This window comes from Mobula hypostoma, chromosome 4, assembly GCF_963921235.1.
Source record: "Mobula hypostoma chromosome 4, sMobHyp1.1, whole genome shotgun sequence".
Taxonomy (NCBI): domain Eukaryota; kingdom Metazoa; phylum Chordata; class Chondrichthyes; order Myliobatiformes; family Myliobatidae; genus Mobula; species Mobula hypostoma.
The window spans coordinates 85,292,126-85,305,750 of NC_086100.1; the positions used below are offsets into that span (position 1 = coordinate 85,292,126).

Here is a 13,625-nt window from a genome sequence, read left to right on the forward strand (position 1 = left end):
AATGGAATGACAGAGCAGACTCGATGAGCAGAATAGCCTAATTGTGTTCCTATATTTTATAGTCTTAAACACAATCTCAGGAGTAACAATACTACTTTACTCTGAACTGAAGGTCAGTCATCCTCCCAACCAAGCCTTAGGATCACTTCAGACTGCCAGAGTTGAGGTCTGTCAGATCTCCAACTTTGCTGCTCTCTACTCCATCAGAAACATCACCCAAGTACAACGAGAACAGGAGACTGTTTATTTTTCCTTCCACCCACTAGAGCAGGCGTAGCAGGTACACGAACTTGATTGTGCTGTTGCTTCATCAAAGCACAAGCATTGATAGATTGCACGCACATCCATGGGGGCCCTCCCTGGCAAGTACCTGTCATCGAAGCCTCTAATGGACAACAATTATTCATCACATTTTCGCTGAACTCCAGCAGTTAATCTCCCGACTCCTCTCCTCTCATTTGTTCATTAGCAATTATTTCCCTAAAGCTCTTTTGGAACTGACAACAGATCATACCTGGCCTGTGATTTTAACTTTGATGCAGCTCTAAATGGGAAAGCTGTGGCATCATCATCAACTTTCATAAATAGTGTTAAATTGACCCTCATTCCCATTTCAACACTTTTGAATCACCTTCAGCACAGAGTGAGAGAATAAGAGAAACAAAGATTATAGTCAGAAATGGTAATTGATGATGATGAGAGAGAGAATTCATAATTACACCTGGTGAAATAGAGAGGTATAGTACAGATAAAAATAATACAGTGAGTGAAGTTTAACTCATGGATGAGGAGAACGAGAAGAGGCATTGAGGATTGATTATTACACAGAAGGAAAGACAAACAGCAGGAAGAAGTTCCCATTATCGGCAGTCACTTGGCTGTGAGGAGTGACCATTATTTATAGGGGGAGGGATGGAAGGACAGATGTGAGGGTATGTCACCATTTGCCACTGGAAAGTGAGTAGGTGGCTGTGAAGAGTCAAACTGAGAGAAAAGCAAAATTTCCAAGTGGATGATTTCTCGAAGCCAATATATCATTGGTACCTAACATAGGATTTAACTTCCGCTCCAAATCCTTCTATGGGATTGTATAAAATTGCATGCTGCTTGCAGCAAAGATTGGGACCATTCAATCTGACCATAAATGGCAGAACTTTTGTTCATTCAGTCATACAGCATGAAAGCACGCCTTCCAGCCCAAGTCACCTATACCAGTTGTTTTGCCCAGAAAGCCCTTCCCATCTGCCCGCATTTGGCCTATAGACTTCTAAGCCTTTCCTATCCATATACATATCTAGATGGATTTTAAATTTTACTGATGTGGCCACCTCAAACACCATTCTAAATATGCACTACTCATAGCATGAACACAATCACTTGCATGAAGAAGCTTCCCCTGGCGTCCCTATTAAAACTTTCTGCTCTGATTTTAACCTATGTTGTCTTGTTTATAGCACCTCCTCCACGGGAAAAAAATAGCTTACACTTCTATCAGGAGCCCCTCCCCCACCAAATCTCCAATATTTTAGTGAATAAAATCCTAATCTACACAATTTCTCCTTGCAACATCCTGGTCTGTCTTTTCTGCACTCTTTCTAGTTTAATAACGTCTTTCCTATAACAAGATCAGCAGAACTGTACGCAATACTCCAAGTCCAGCCTCACCAACATTTTATATAACTGCAACTTAACTTTGCACCTCCTAAACTCAATGCTCGGACTGAAGGAGGTCAGTGTGCCAAACACTTTAACAAGACTACAGTATGTTGTGCGCAGAAGGTCTTGGGGCTGCTTTGCATGAATCGCAAAAGGTTTTCAGGTGTTGACAGGTTAGCAAGGCGGCAAATGAAATCTTAGCCTTCAATCCTAAAGGGTTTGAATTTAGAGAGGATATAATGCAACTGTACAGGGTACTGCTGAGGCTGCACCTGAGGTACTATGTGCAGTTCTGTTTTTGATACTTGAGGAAAGTTATACCAGGTTTGGAACTAGTTTTGCCAGACTGGTAATAGCTCCTTCTCTCAGGTTGTGAAACTAATGAATACCCTGCCACCACCAAGGTGGTGTCACTGGGACAGCGAGCTGTTTGCTGTACTGCTTACCTGTGCTGTGCTTTACTATATGCATTTTGAATTATATTTTGTTAACTTACTTATAGAATAATACTTTGGTTTATGTGCTGGTGTAGTATATGTTAGGTAGGTGCACCATGGTCTGAAGGAACATGGTTTCATTCGGCTGGTAGTACTGGATGTGCAGTCAGTTGACAATAAATTTGAAATGGTACAGAGGAGGCTCATAGGGTTGATTCCAGAGATGAGAGGGCTAGTTTATGAGAGATTGAGGCATCTGAGACTAATCTCACGGAACTCAGAATGAGAGGAGATTTTATAGAAACAAAATTATGAAAGGGATAGATATGATAGAGGCAGGAAAGTTGTTTCCACTGAGACTAGAACCTATGAAACTTAACCTCAAGATCTGAGGGAATAGATTTAGATGAATACAAAAAGAAACCGGTTGTCCCACAGAGAAGTAAATCTGTAGAATTCTCTGCCTTGGGGCTAATTAAGGGTTCTGGGGAAAAGGCAGGTAGGTGAAGCTGAGTCCACAGCCAGATCAGCTATAATCTTATTAAATGGCAGAGCAGGCTCGACAGTTTAGATGGCATACTCCTGTACTTATTTCTTATAGTCCTATGTTCTTACTATCTATGATGCTGCTTCTAGTGAACTATGCACTTGCATTCCTAAGTCTCCCTGTTCCGTAACACTCCCAAGGACCATACTATTCATTATATAATTCACACCCTAATTTGATCTCCCAAAATTCAAAACCTCACATTTCATGTTTCACACAAGTAACTTTCCACCTTTCATGTAATGCTATTAATATATCCGATTACTTTCCCCACCATATATTCAACACCTTCAGGTGCAGCCATATTGTTTGTCCAATTCTCCTGTGTCCATTCATCTCACTCTGGGTATCTCCAACTTTCTAAATGGAGGCATTTACCAAACAAATCTTACCTAACATTCATTATGCCTTCCCTAAAGGAATCACAGTAAGCTCTCAAACTTCTTGTTTTTGGTGGTGATTGTAACTTATCTATTGATGTCCAGGTTGTGACACTTGACGTGGGTGTGTTCTGGAAAAGTCCAGAAAGCACAGTCTTTGTTGATGGTTCCACTGACTGCTTTCTGCTTCTATTGTCATAACTGAAGTTTCCATCAGTGTAAAATATGAAACATGAAAGGTCTAGACCCGAAATGTCAACTGTCCATTTCCCTCCACAGATGCTGCTTGACTGGCTGTATTCATCCAGAATTTTGTGTGTTGCTCCAGATTTCCAACATCTGCATTCCTTCTTGTGTTCAACATCATACGTTCCTTATCCAGTTTGTATCCACTTAGGGGTTGTTCATGTACTATGTGGCAAGTCTACTCCCTATACTGGTTCTGTAGGGCTAGGGATATGATCTTTGTTCATAATGTTGTTATTGTTCCCTCTAGAGTTCTTTGTTTCCTAAATATTTTTGGAGTCTGACTTGGTGATTCATCTCAGATCTTGGAATCCTGCAGTGGATGAAGTGTGATACGGACAGAACAAGTGACAGAGCCTTCCTATCCACTACCAAGGAATGCAGGGTCCAGCAGTGTTGGGAGTCAATTGCCAGGTGTTAAATTCAGTGTTCATATGCATGGTCAGGTCTTCTGTGCATCTGACATTGTAATGTTGCACTGTCTATTCACAGGGGAAAAAAATATTCCAGTTGTTCTTCCATTGGGCAAGGAATTCGAGGCTTATCAGGCAATTCTTGCAGGATTCACAGCTGTGGAGAAGACTTAGGATTATCAAGGAACGTTGTTTGAGTCCTTTTGCAATGGGTGTTCAGCCCTCCTAAGACAAAGCTGGCACACCTGAAGTTATAATGGATCTCCATATTAATATTACCCTTCTGTGCAAGGTGATTGTCAAGGTATGCAAAGTGTTCAATCTTCTCCATTTTCTCTCCATCAATAACCATCTATTTCCAGGGGTTGGTTGGCCAGAAGCTGGCAGTTAGAATATTACTGTTTCTTGAAAGCTGAGTGTAAATCCACACGAGAAAAGCAATTTAGGGATAACTGTAGCCCTCCTAAAAAGATCCTCAAAATAAAGTGGAGTCAATGTTGCACAAATGTGAGTGTCCTTTCTACTGTCCACACAATCAGCATCATCGAATATCAACTGCAAGCCAAATACTGCTCTCTTCACAATCTAATCAAAGAGTAAATACTTAAAGGGGTCAGAGAAAACATTGTCAGAACACCTCTGAGAGAACATTAAGAAATCTGACATCAGAACCTGGGAGATAGAAACAAAGAGCAGAGTAGCATTACAGCACCTCCTGACTGATGGCACATGCTATTTTGAAGACAACCATTCTTGCCTTAAGGCACAAAACAGCAGAAAAGTACAGAAAGGAAATAAACCGAGTTCTGATCCTTCAGTTGACCACCACCTCTACAATGTATGGATCAGATTTTTCAATAACCAACACACTCACCTATAACGTACTATCTGACCAGTCATTACTCAACTGTTTCTGTGGACCAAAGTGGTCACACAGTTACCCTTTGCAGATTCCATGAGTTTTGCTGAAGGCTTGTTTGTCTCTGATCTTCAACCAATGGGCCTGAACGTTTCATTGTCAAAATGTAGTTCAACCACAAAGATGTATTTGGACACAATTTCCAGTATTATTTTTCCAGCTTATCTGTCAGTGAAACACTGGCTAACAATGGGTAGTAAGTAAACAAATGTCATCAGACCAGATGAATTCAGTTGATGCTGAAATCTGAGCAAGTCATTCACACAAACGTTGAAGGATAATGGGGTCAGGCCTGACCTGAGAGAATTTACTGTTAACCACATAAAGCTGACTTACCTGTTCTCTTAAAGTCGAAATAGACCTGGCAATCAGATTGCTTCCCTTCTCTTCTTAGTATCAAAGGGGACAGAAAATACAAATGGAGGTTGTCAGAGAATATTGCTGCAACCTGTAAAGTCGTTTTTTATCATCAGACCAGTGCAGGAGACAGCTATCACATTTGCTGCTATGAAGAACCAAGGACATCCCCACTCTCAAAGGCATAGCTTATGAATACAAGATACAAGATGAAAGTATCACATCTTTGTTCAACCAAGCAGGGCAGAATATCTAACTCAGCTTGCTCCTGATGTCCTCACCATCATCCAAGCCAATCTCCAGACACCCTGATTCAGTGCACGTTGAGAAATGGATGAGAACACTGGACAAAATCTATGGTATTAAGCAACATTCCAATTGTGACACTGAAGACTCAGACTTCAGCATTAACCGTATGTCTGGCTATGAGATTCTAGTTATGTTTTGTTTTCTCGTTGATGTAAAAAACTTCCCAAGGATATTCCATTCACAAAAAGCAGAAGAAATCCAATCTGGCTAATTACCAGTCTCCTAAACATGAGCACAATGATGAAATCTACTTTTGACAGTGCAATCAAGCAGCACTCAGTCACCAATTATCTGCTCTCCAATCTCCAGTTTGAGTTTTCCGGGACCTTTCAGATCCAGATCTCGTTGCATGCTTGCCCCAATCAACAGGACTACACTCCAAAGATAGTACAGTGAACCAGACTTCCAACACAGGAAGATAGTCATAGTTTTTGATGGTCAAATATCCCATTTCCAGGACATTATTCAAAGAGTTCCTCAAGACCAGACCTAAACCCAACCATCTTTAGCTGCTTCATCAGTTATTTCCTTTGTACTAAAGCACCTGTTTCAATGTCAGCCCATCCACTACCTTACACATTCATTCATTAAAGCACCTGTTTGAATGACACTCTATCCACTGCCCTACATATTCATTCATTTAAACACCTATTGAACGACACCACATCCACTACCCTACACATTCATTCATTAAAGTACCTGTTTGAATGACACCCTATACACTACTCTGCACATTCATTCATTACACTAGTATGACATTTATTAAACTAGACCACTCTATCAACATGTCCCAAGCCCTATAATCCCTATCACTAAGAATGACAAGGGCAACAGATGCATGGGAACACCACTACTTGCATGTTACACTCCAAATAACACACCAGACTGACTTGGAAATATATCACAGATATTCCTTAGTCATTAGATTTAAACTCTGCATCTCCCTCCCCAACAGTACTAGAGGAAGGTCCTTCATAACAAGATCTACAGCAAATCAAAAAGATGGCTCATCACCAACTTCTCAACAACAACTGGGGATGGGCAATAAATTGTGGTCTTGCCAGCAAGGCCCAGATCCTGAAAAAAAAAACAATCTAATTCAGTGGGATTCCTGATTTTTGTAGGACTTTGGAGAAAGAAGGCCCAGCTGATTAGCACAGCTCATTGTCGGTGATGATAAAAATTATCTCAACATCTCCATCAATAGCAATCTCTGTATTATGCAAATAATTGCCAAAATTAAAGATCTATGGCATTGATCCAAGTAAGAAAATGTCAGGTGGGTACAGTGACTATGTAGAGTCTACCATTCTTTTATTGTCCATGAGCAATTACTACATACAATGATAAACAAAAGAGATGAGTTAAAATCTAACGGTAAGATTAGATATAAAGCTTATGATTTATCATCCTGCTATATACTACTATAGAATAAATATTATGTTCCAATAACCAAATGGAAAATACCCAAGAAATCAGCTGCGGAGTATTATTTTCATACAAAGCTGCATTAGTGATGTCAGAATTACGTACAAATTACAATGGTGACAGACATCTAGCACAACAATCCCCACTTGGAATGAAAAAAGCAAATATCATTCACGCAGGCAGATACACGCAGATACAAACACAAAGCTGAGAGTTCATCTCCAAAATGAGGATATTTATACACCATTCAGGTCGGGCTTCCTCAGCTGCTGATGCAAATCCAGGCAATCTTTCGGGTTACTGCCTTGCAAATCTAACTTCCCAGAGTACAATGCAATGAAAAATGGTAGGATTATTCTTTTGCGCAAAAAATCGTAAAAGACTATTTCAGAAGAGAAAATGCAGGCACTTTAAGATCAATTCAATATATTTTATGAAACTAACTTGCTCCTGAACAGTGGGTTTTGATATGAGCAGCAAAGACATGGATACATGAGCTTTATGATCCATTCCTGGATCCACGTACATGCTCTCACTGATTTGTATATCAACTTTTCCTGTTATATCTGTTTCGATAAACTAATCAGGTTGCGGATGGTCACACTGACGTGCAATAAGCTCTTTATTAGCAACAGTTATGGTATTTGTTTCAGTTACACCCTAAAGCAGAGAGACCGCTTGATGCTAAGCTTACCTGCCTCTGCCAACGTAAATACGCAGGTTTCAAAATGCTGAGGCAGAGGGAGATGTCCTTTATTACACAGGCAATTAGTTTTTAAAAACAATGCGTAGAGGGAGAGGACAGAGCTAAGAAGAAAGATGTCCCTTGGTGATATCCCATTAATAGCAAACCTCCTTAACCCATCGGCAGATTACAAACAAAAATGGATCTGCATTATCTCCTAACCCTGGGAATAAAGGCAGAGCCCCATGGCTCAGGTTATATGGAAATATGATAACTCGCTCTGGCGGCCATTTTAGATGCTTGTTTTCCTTCTTTTAAAGTCACTGTTCAATGTAAAACACCACCAGTAGAATATCTGTAGACAGACAAGCTTCCAAATAGCCATCTTTAATAAAAGCGCGACAAGATTTTTGGGGTAGTCTACTCAGTGTGATCTGATTCTCTGCAAGGTGAATAAACAGGGCATTAAGCATGGATTTATCAAAGATGGAACAGGAGTGACTGATCTGATGGAAAATGCCATTACATCACTGTAATTCATGCCCATCACAATGCAACTTTAAATACCAGCCATCTATAATATGGCTCATCATCCTTCTGGCGTGAGCATGCATCCCAGTGTAACCCTGGCTTGAGGTCTGGACAGAGCCTCAAGCTGGCCGTGTCTGCCAATGGCAGGAGACTGGCTCTCGCCTTCTCTCCCTCCCGGGCTGTGGGGTGGAGACGCTGAAGGAGGCGAATGGAAGCACAATGCACCTGTTCTGGGATCAAATCAATGACAGGACAAATGCAGCCACAAGCAAACACACATCCACATGAAGCCACGGCGCATAAACACAGGACAACCCGATGCATCAAATAAAGATTCAAACAGGCGCACACATACAAGAGACACCCAAACACATAACCGGAAAAGATGGTCGCGAAGAAAGATAACAAACATATCGGTAAGGAAGAGGAGATATTACTCACTTCTCTGTGACTCGCCCCCACCCTACTCTCTCTCCCTCTCTCTCTTTCACTGATATGGGTGGAGACCTTGCGGGAAAATTCTAACCGCAACAAAGAGCAAGGAATCAGAAAACAGCCCGTTTGCCTCGACTGAAATAAGCAACTTGCTCCTCTCCCCCTCTCTCCCTTTCCTCCTCTCTTTTCCTTTCGCCGTAGCACCCTGGGATGTTCCCCGGTCCCCAATCAGGGAGCGGGGTTGGCAGCGACAGAATGGGAAATCAGGCAGATTTAACACAAGACTGCAATGCGTCTGCCGCAGAGCGGCACCGGGGCTGGGGTCTGGCGCGGCTCCTACCTGCAGCGTGGCTGGGAAGCAGCCTCACTCCATGGCCGGCTTCCCCTGATGCTGATGCTGCTGTCACCGCCGCTCGCTGCCGACTGCTCCTGAAGCGGGCACCGACCGATGTCTCCGACCTCGCTGCGCCCTCCCCCTCCGTCCGCACTCACGTGGGCGGTGCGGGCTGGTTCACTGCGGCACCGGCACCGGCCCCCCTCCCCCGCTCCTAATTACACCCCGGATAACCCGAACCACTTTATTCACAGGGTCCGGGATTGGAAGAGCCGGGAGGGGTGGAGGTTTGCCTGGGTTGGGCAGGAGGAGATGTGTGGAGGATAAGCAAGACTAAGCGCGGATGAGCGATGGATACTGGCTCGCCAGAAGGGGATCCGAAGTGACCGGGAATTTGCCAGGATAATCAGGGATGCAGAACAATATGAGAAACAGGCAGACAGACAGGAATCAGACACAAACAAGGAACGAACTCACAATAATCAGAAATATACAAAAGACAAGCCCATGATAACACCATAAGATATAGGAGCAGAATAGGCCATTTGGCCCATCAGGTCTGCTCCACCAGTTCATCATGGCTGATCTATTTTCTCTCTCAGCCCCAATCTCCCACCTTCTCCCTGGGGGAAGGACTAGAGATAATAAGAAAGTCAGAAATAACAATGGAGAAAGATAACGATCTCAACAGATCATGCAGCACCCATGGAGTGTTTCTGGAACAACACTCAACCAGGCAAAAACAAATTTAACTAGTACAGAGGGGAGGAACTTGAGAGAGCAAAGTCAGTAATAATACATGGGCACATGCAGCAGCCAAGGCAATCAAGCCTAGTCATCAGGATAACCATGTGCACAGTTAAAGGGCAGAATGGAACACTGCTTTAAATCTCATCTATGTCCATGCCTGTAACTTAACAGGTAAGGCACATAAACTGAAGCTGTACATTTCTTCTCGGGATTGGGATATTAAGGCCATAATAGAAACGTGGCTGAGAGAAGGGCAGGACTAGCAGCTTAAGGTTCCAGGATACTGATGGTTTAGGTGTGACAGAGAAACAGGTAGGAGTGGAGGGGGTTCTGCCTTCCTGACATGGGAGGACATAACAGCAGCGCTCAGAGAGGATATTCTTGTGACACCGGCTAACAAGGCCAGTTGGGTGGAAGAGATAAGGGAATAGTCCCCTTACGACTATATTTGTCATGGGGGGGGGGAAGCACTGGAATCAGACCCAAATGCAAGACACTGTCATGGTCCGGTCCGTAAATTCCGCATTCCAGTTCATGGTCCGGTCCATGGACTCAGGACTCCGGGTCTTCCAGCTGTCCCTTGTTTCGGTTGGGTTAATCACAGGCACCTGATTCCCATCTTGGGGCTTGGAATATAAGTAGCCTTGGGGTCGAGTGTGGGCTGCTGGTTTGTTCCTTCACAAATGGGGGTGGGGGCATTGGGAACAGACCCAAATGCAAGACACAGACACTGAAGTACAGACACTGAAGTACTAGGAACAGGACTTGACTAGGGTAGGGACATGACAGGATACAGACAAGGAACAGGGACAAGGATGCAGACTTGGGCTAGGACATGGACTAGACAGGGAACCTAGACAAGGAACTATGAACTAGGAGCCTGGGCTTGGGAAAGCGGGACCAGGACTAGGAACCATGAACTAGGAACCTGTGCTTGGAGTCCGAGCCAGGGACTGGACAAGGACCCAGAACTTGGGTCTTGCCTCGGGCTCAGACCCCAGAACCAGGCAAGGACATGACATGGCTACAGGACAGGATGTGGCTGGGGTCTAGAGGCTTGAGGCTACTAACTCGGAGGCTGGAGCTCGGAGACAGACTGGGAACTGAACATCAACATAGAGCCAGGACTTATCCTTCGAAAAGCCGGGACTCATCTTTATCTCCACACCAAGGTGGGACAGGTCCATCCATCGGGTAACAGCAGAACAGCCAGACTTACCCAGCAGAGGCAAAGACAAGACAATTCCCCCCACATGGCAATGGCAGAACAGTCTGACTTACCCCACGGAGGTAAGGACAAGAGGAGACAAACACCGAAGAACGGCAGACAGTTCCATCTCTGCACTGGGGTCGCTCCGAGTCACAGTTATGGCCAGCAACCTCGGCTGCCTACGGAAACAGCCGGATCCCTACCTAGCTCGGAGTGGCTAACAGCCACTCAGCTGGCCCAGGAAACGGCCAAATCTATACTGCAAAGACAGCTCCAACTACTGACAGCAAGGCTCCATGAAGCGATGGTTCTCCAATGCAGCCTAAAGATGGCAAGTGGCCCCTCTAGACTTCCCCCAGCAGGTTGCTCCCAGGGAATCTTGACAAGACAAACCAGCAGCCCATATTCAACCCCAAGGCTACTTATATTCCCAGCCTGAGGATGAGCATCAGGTGCCTATGATTAACCCAATCAAAACAAGGGACAGCTGGAAGACCCAGAGTCCTGAGTCCACGGACCAGACTGTGAACCGGAATGCGGACTTCATGGACTGGACCATGACAGATACAGACACTGAAGTACGAAGAACAGGACTAGGTTTGTCAAGAAAGCAAAGGAAGAAACGACGGTGGACATTGATACAGGCCCTGGACGAGACTAGGATTCAGGGCCTGGGCTAGGACTTGGGTTAGAAGCACAGGACCCAGATGTGGAACAAGGAACAAGGAGCCTGGACAAGGACCTGGGACCTGGGTCTTGGCTGGGACAGGATGGGGTACTCCAGCTCAGGACAAGGAATCTCCAGCACCAGGTTGCGTGAGGTACTCCTGGGCTGGTCGAGGCTCTTGGACTAGTTTTGGCTCAGCTCTTGGACTTGGTTTAGTTAGGCCCTTGGATACAGGGCCAAGACTCCTCCTTGGAGTACAGGGCCAGGATGCTTTCTGGGACGCAGGGCCGGGATGACTGCCGAGGATACTTTCGGAGGTAAACTGCTGAGGATTCGGATGGGGACGATCCTGCACAGGATGAGGAATCTCCAGCACAGGGCAAAGAATCTCCTGGGCTGGGAGAGGCAACCCTGGGCTGGGTGGAGACATGAAGCTCAGACTTGGACAGGGCAGGACACAGCCCCTCGACTTGGTCTTGGAGCACAGGAACACAGAACCTTGGACTTGAGCACAGGAACATGGAACACAGAGCCAGGACCCCTCCTTGGGAACAGGACGTAGGGCCTGGACTTGTCTTAGACACGGACACTAAACACAGGGGCACAAAGAGACCGTTCCAAACTCAACAATAGGTAGTTCCTTATCTTGGCGTGACAAGGTTCCGGTCTCACTCCGGCAGTTGAACTTGACGGGTTACTGACGAGCAATCCCTGGTTTGCAGGGGTATTTATGTGCCAGCCCAGAATGAGAATGAGGTGCCTCAATTAAGGAACCCAACAGGACAAGAGAGAAAACAGGAAAACCCGGAACATGGATCACTGGACCGGACTGTGAACCGGAATGCGGACTTCATGGACTGGACCATGACAGTAACAGCCACCAACCCCTCCGCCCCCCTTATGGGAGCCTCCTGGCGACCCAAAGGTATTCAACAGGTGGGACCCAGGATGGTGAGAGTGAAGTGACAGTGTCTGTGTCGCTGGGTCCATGCTTGGCTGGACTGTTCTCTCATTCGGGGGCCGCTGGAAGTGGACCCAAATACAAGACACAGACACTGAAGTACTTGGAACAGGACTAGGTTTATCAAGAAAGCAAGGGAAGAAACAATGCTGGACATTGACACAGGCCCTGGATGAGACTAGGATTCAGGGCCCGGGCTAGGACTTGGACTAGAAACACAAGACCCAGATGTGGAACAAGGAACAAGGAGCCTGGACTAGGAACTCCTGAACCAGAACCCGGAGCCTGGGTCTTGGTTGGGACTTGAAACCTGGGTCTTGACTTGGAACAGGAACCCGGGTCTAGGGAAGGACTCGGGACTAGGATCTTGGCAAGGACAGGACAAGGTACTCCAGGGCAGGACGAGGAACCTCCAGCACTGGACTGAGCTAGGAATCTTCAGCACAGGACGAGGAATCTCTAGTATCGGGCTGGGCAAGGCACCAGAACTGGATGAGGACACGAAGCACAGACTTGGACAGGGCTGGAACATGGCTCCTGGACTTGGTCTTGGAACACAGGAACACAGAACACAGAGCCAGGACCCCTCCTTGGGAACAGGACGTAGGTCCGGGACTCGTCTTAGACATGGACACTAAACATGGGGGCACAAAGAGACAGTTCCAAACTCAACAGTAGATAGTTCCTTATCTTGGCATGGCAAGGCTCCAGTCTCACTCCGGCAGTTGGACTTGACGGGGATACTGACAAGGTTTCAGAAGGAAGGTAACAATCCAGTGAACGATCCCTGGTTTGCAGAGGTATTTATGTGCCAGACCGAAATGAGAATCGGGTGCATCAATTAAGGCACCCAACAGAACAAGTGAGATAATAGGAAAACCCAGAAGAAGGGTCAATGGACCAGACCGTGAACCGTAATGTGGACTTCACAGACTGGACCATGACAATATTATACACCTCCATACCACCCCTCTCCCCACTAATAGTCATGGGGAACTTGGAGAGGAGATGTGACAAGCAAGTGGTTTGAGAATACTAGGGTGCTGCTAGTGGGAGATTTCAATTTTCCCAGTGTTGACTGGACCACCCAGAGTACAAAGAGCCTGAATAGGGTGGAATTTGTACAATGCATTCAAGATAGCTTCCTCACAAATTATATAGAGGCACCTACTCTATAGGAGAAGGAGCTATAAAGACCTCCTCTTTGTTAATGAGATGGGTTAAATAACTGAATAGGCAGTTGGCAAGCACTTTGGGTCCAGTGACCACGATTAGTTAAGTAGTATGGAATAATATAGAACAGGTCCATAGGTTAAAGTTCTGAACTAGAATGGGACCAACTTTGAGTGCATAATGCAGC

General features: G+C 45.3%; 1 protein-coding gene across 32 annotated transcripts in view; it reads right to left on the reverse strand.

Moving 5' to 3' along the window:
* kif1aa (kinesin family member 1Aa) overlaps positions 1–8,820 on the reverse strand; it is a 315,620-nt gene extending 306,800 nt beyond the window's left edge. For all 32 annotated transcript variants that reach the window (XM_063046119.1, XM_063046118.1, XM_063046117.1 and 29 more), the window contains exon 1: positions 8,684–8,820. The gene's annotated coding sequence lies outside the window, so the exon portion shown is untranslated. The remainder of the gene's footprint in view (positions 1–8,683) is intronic.
* Positions 8,821–13,625: the final 4,805 nt, after the last annotated feature.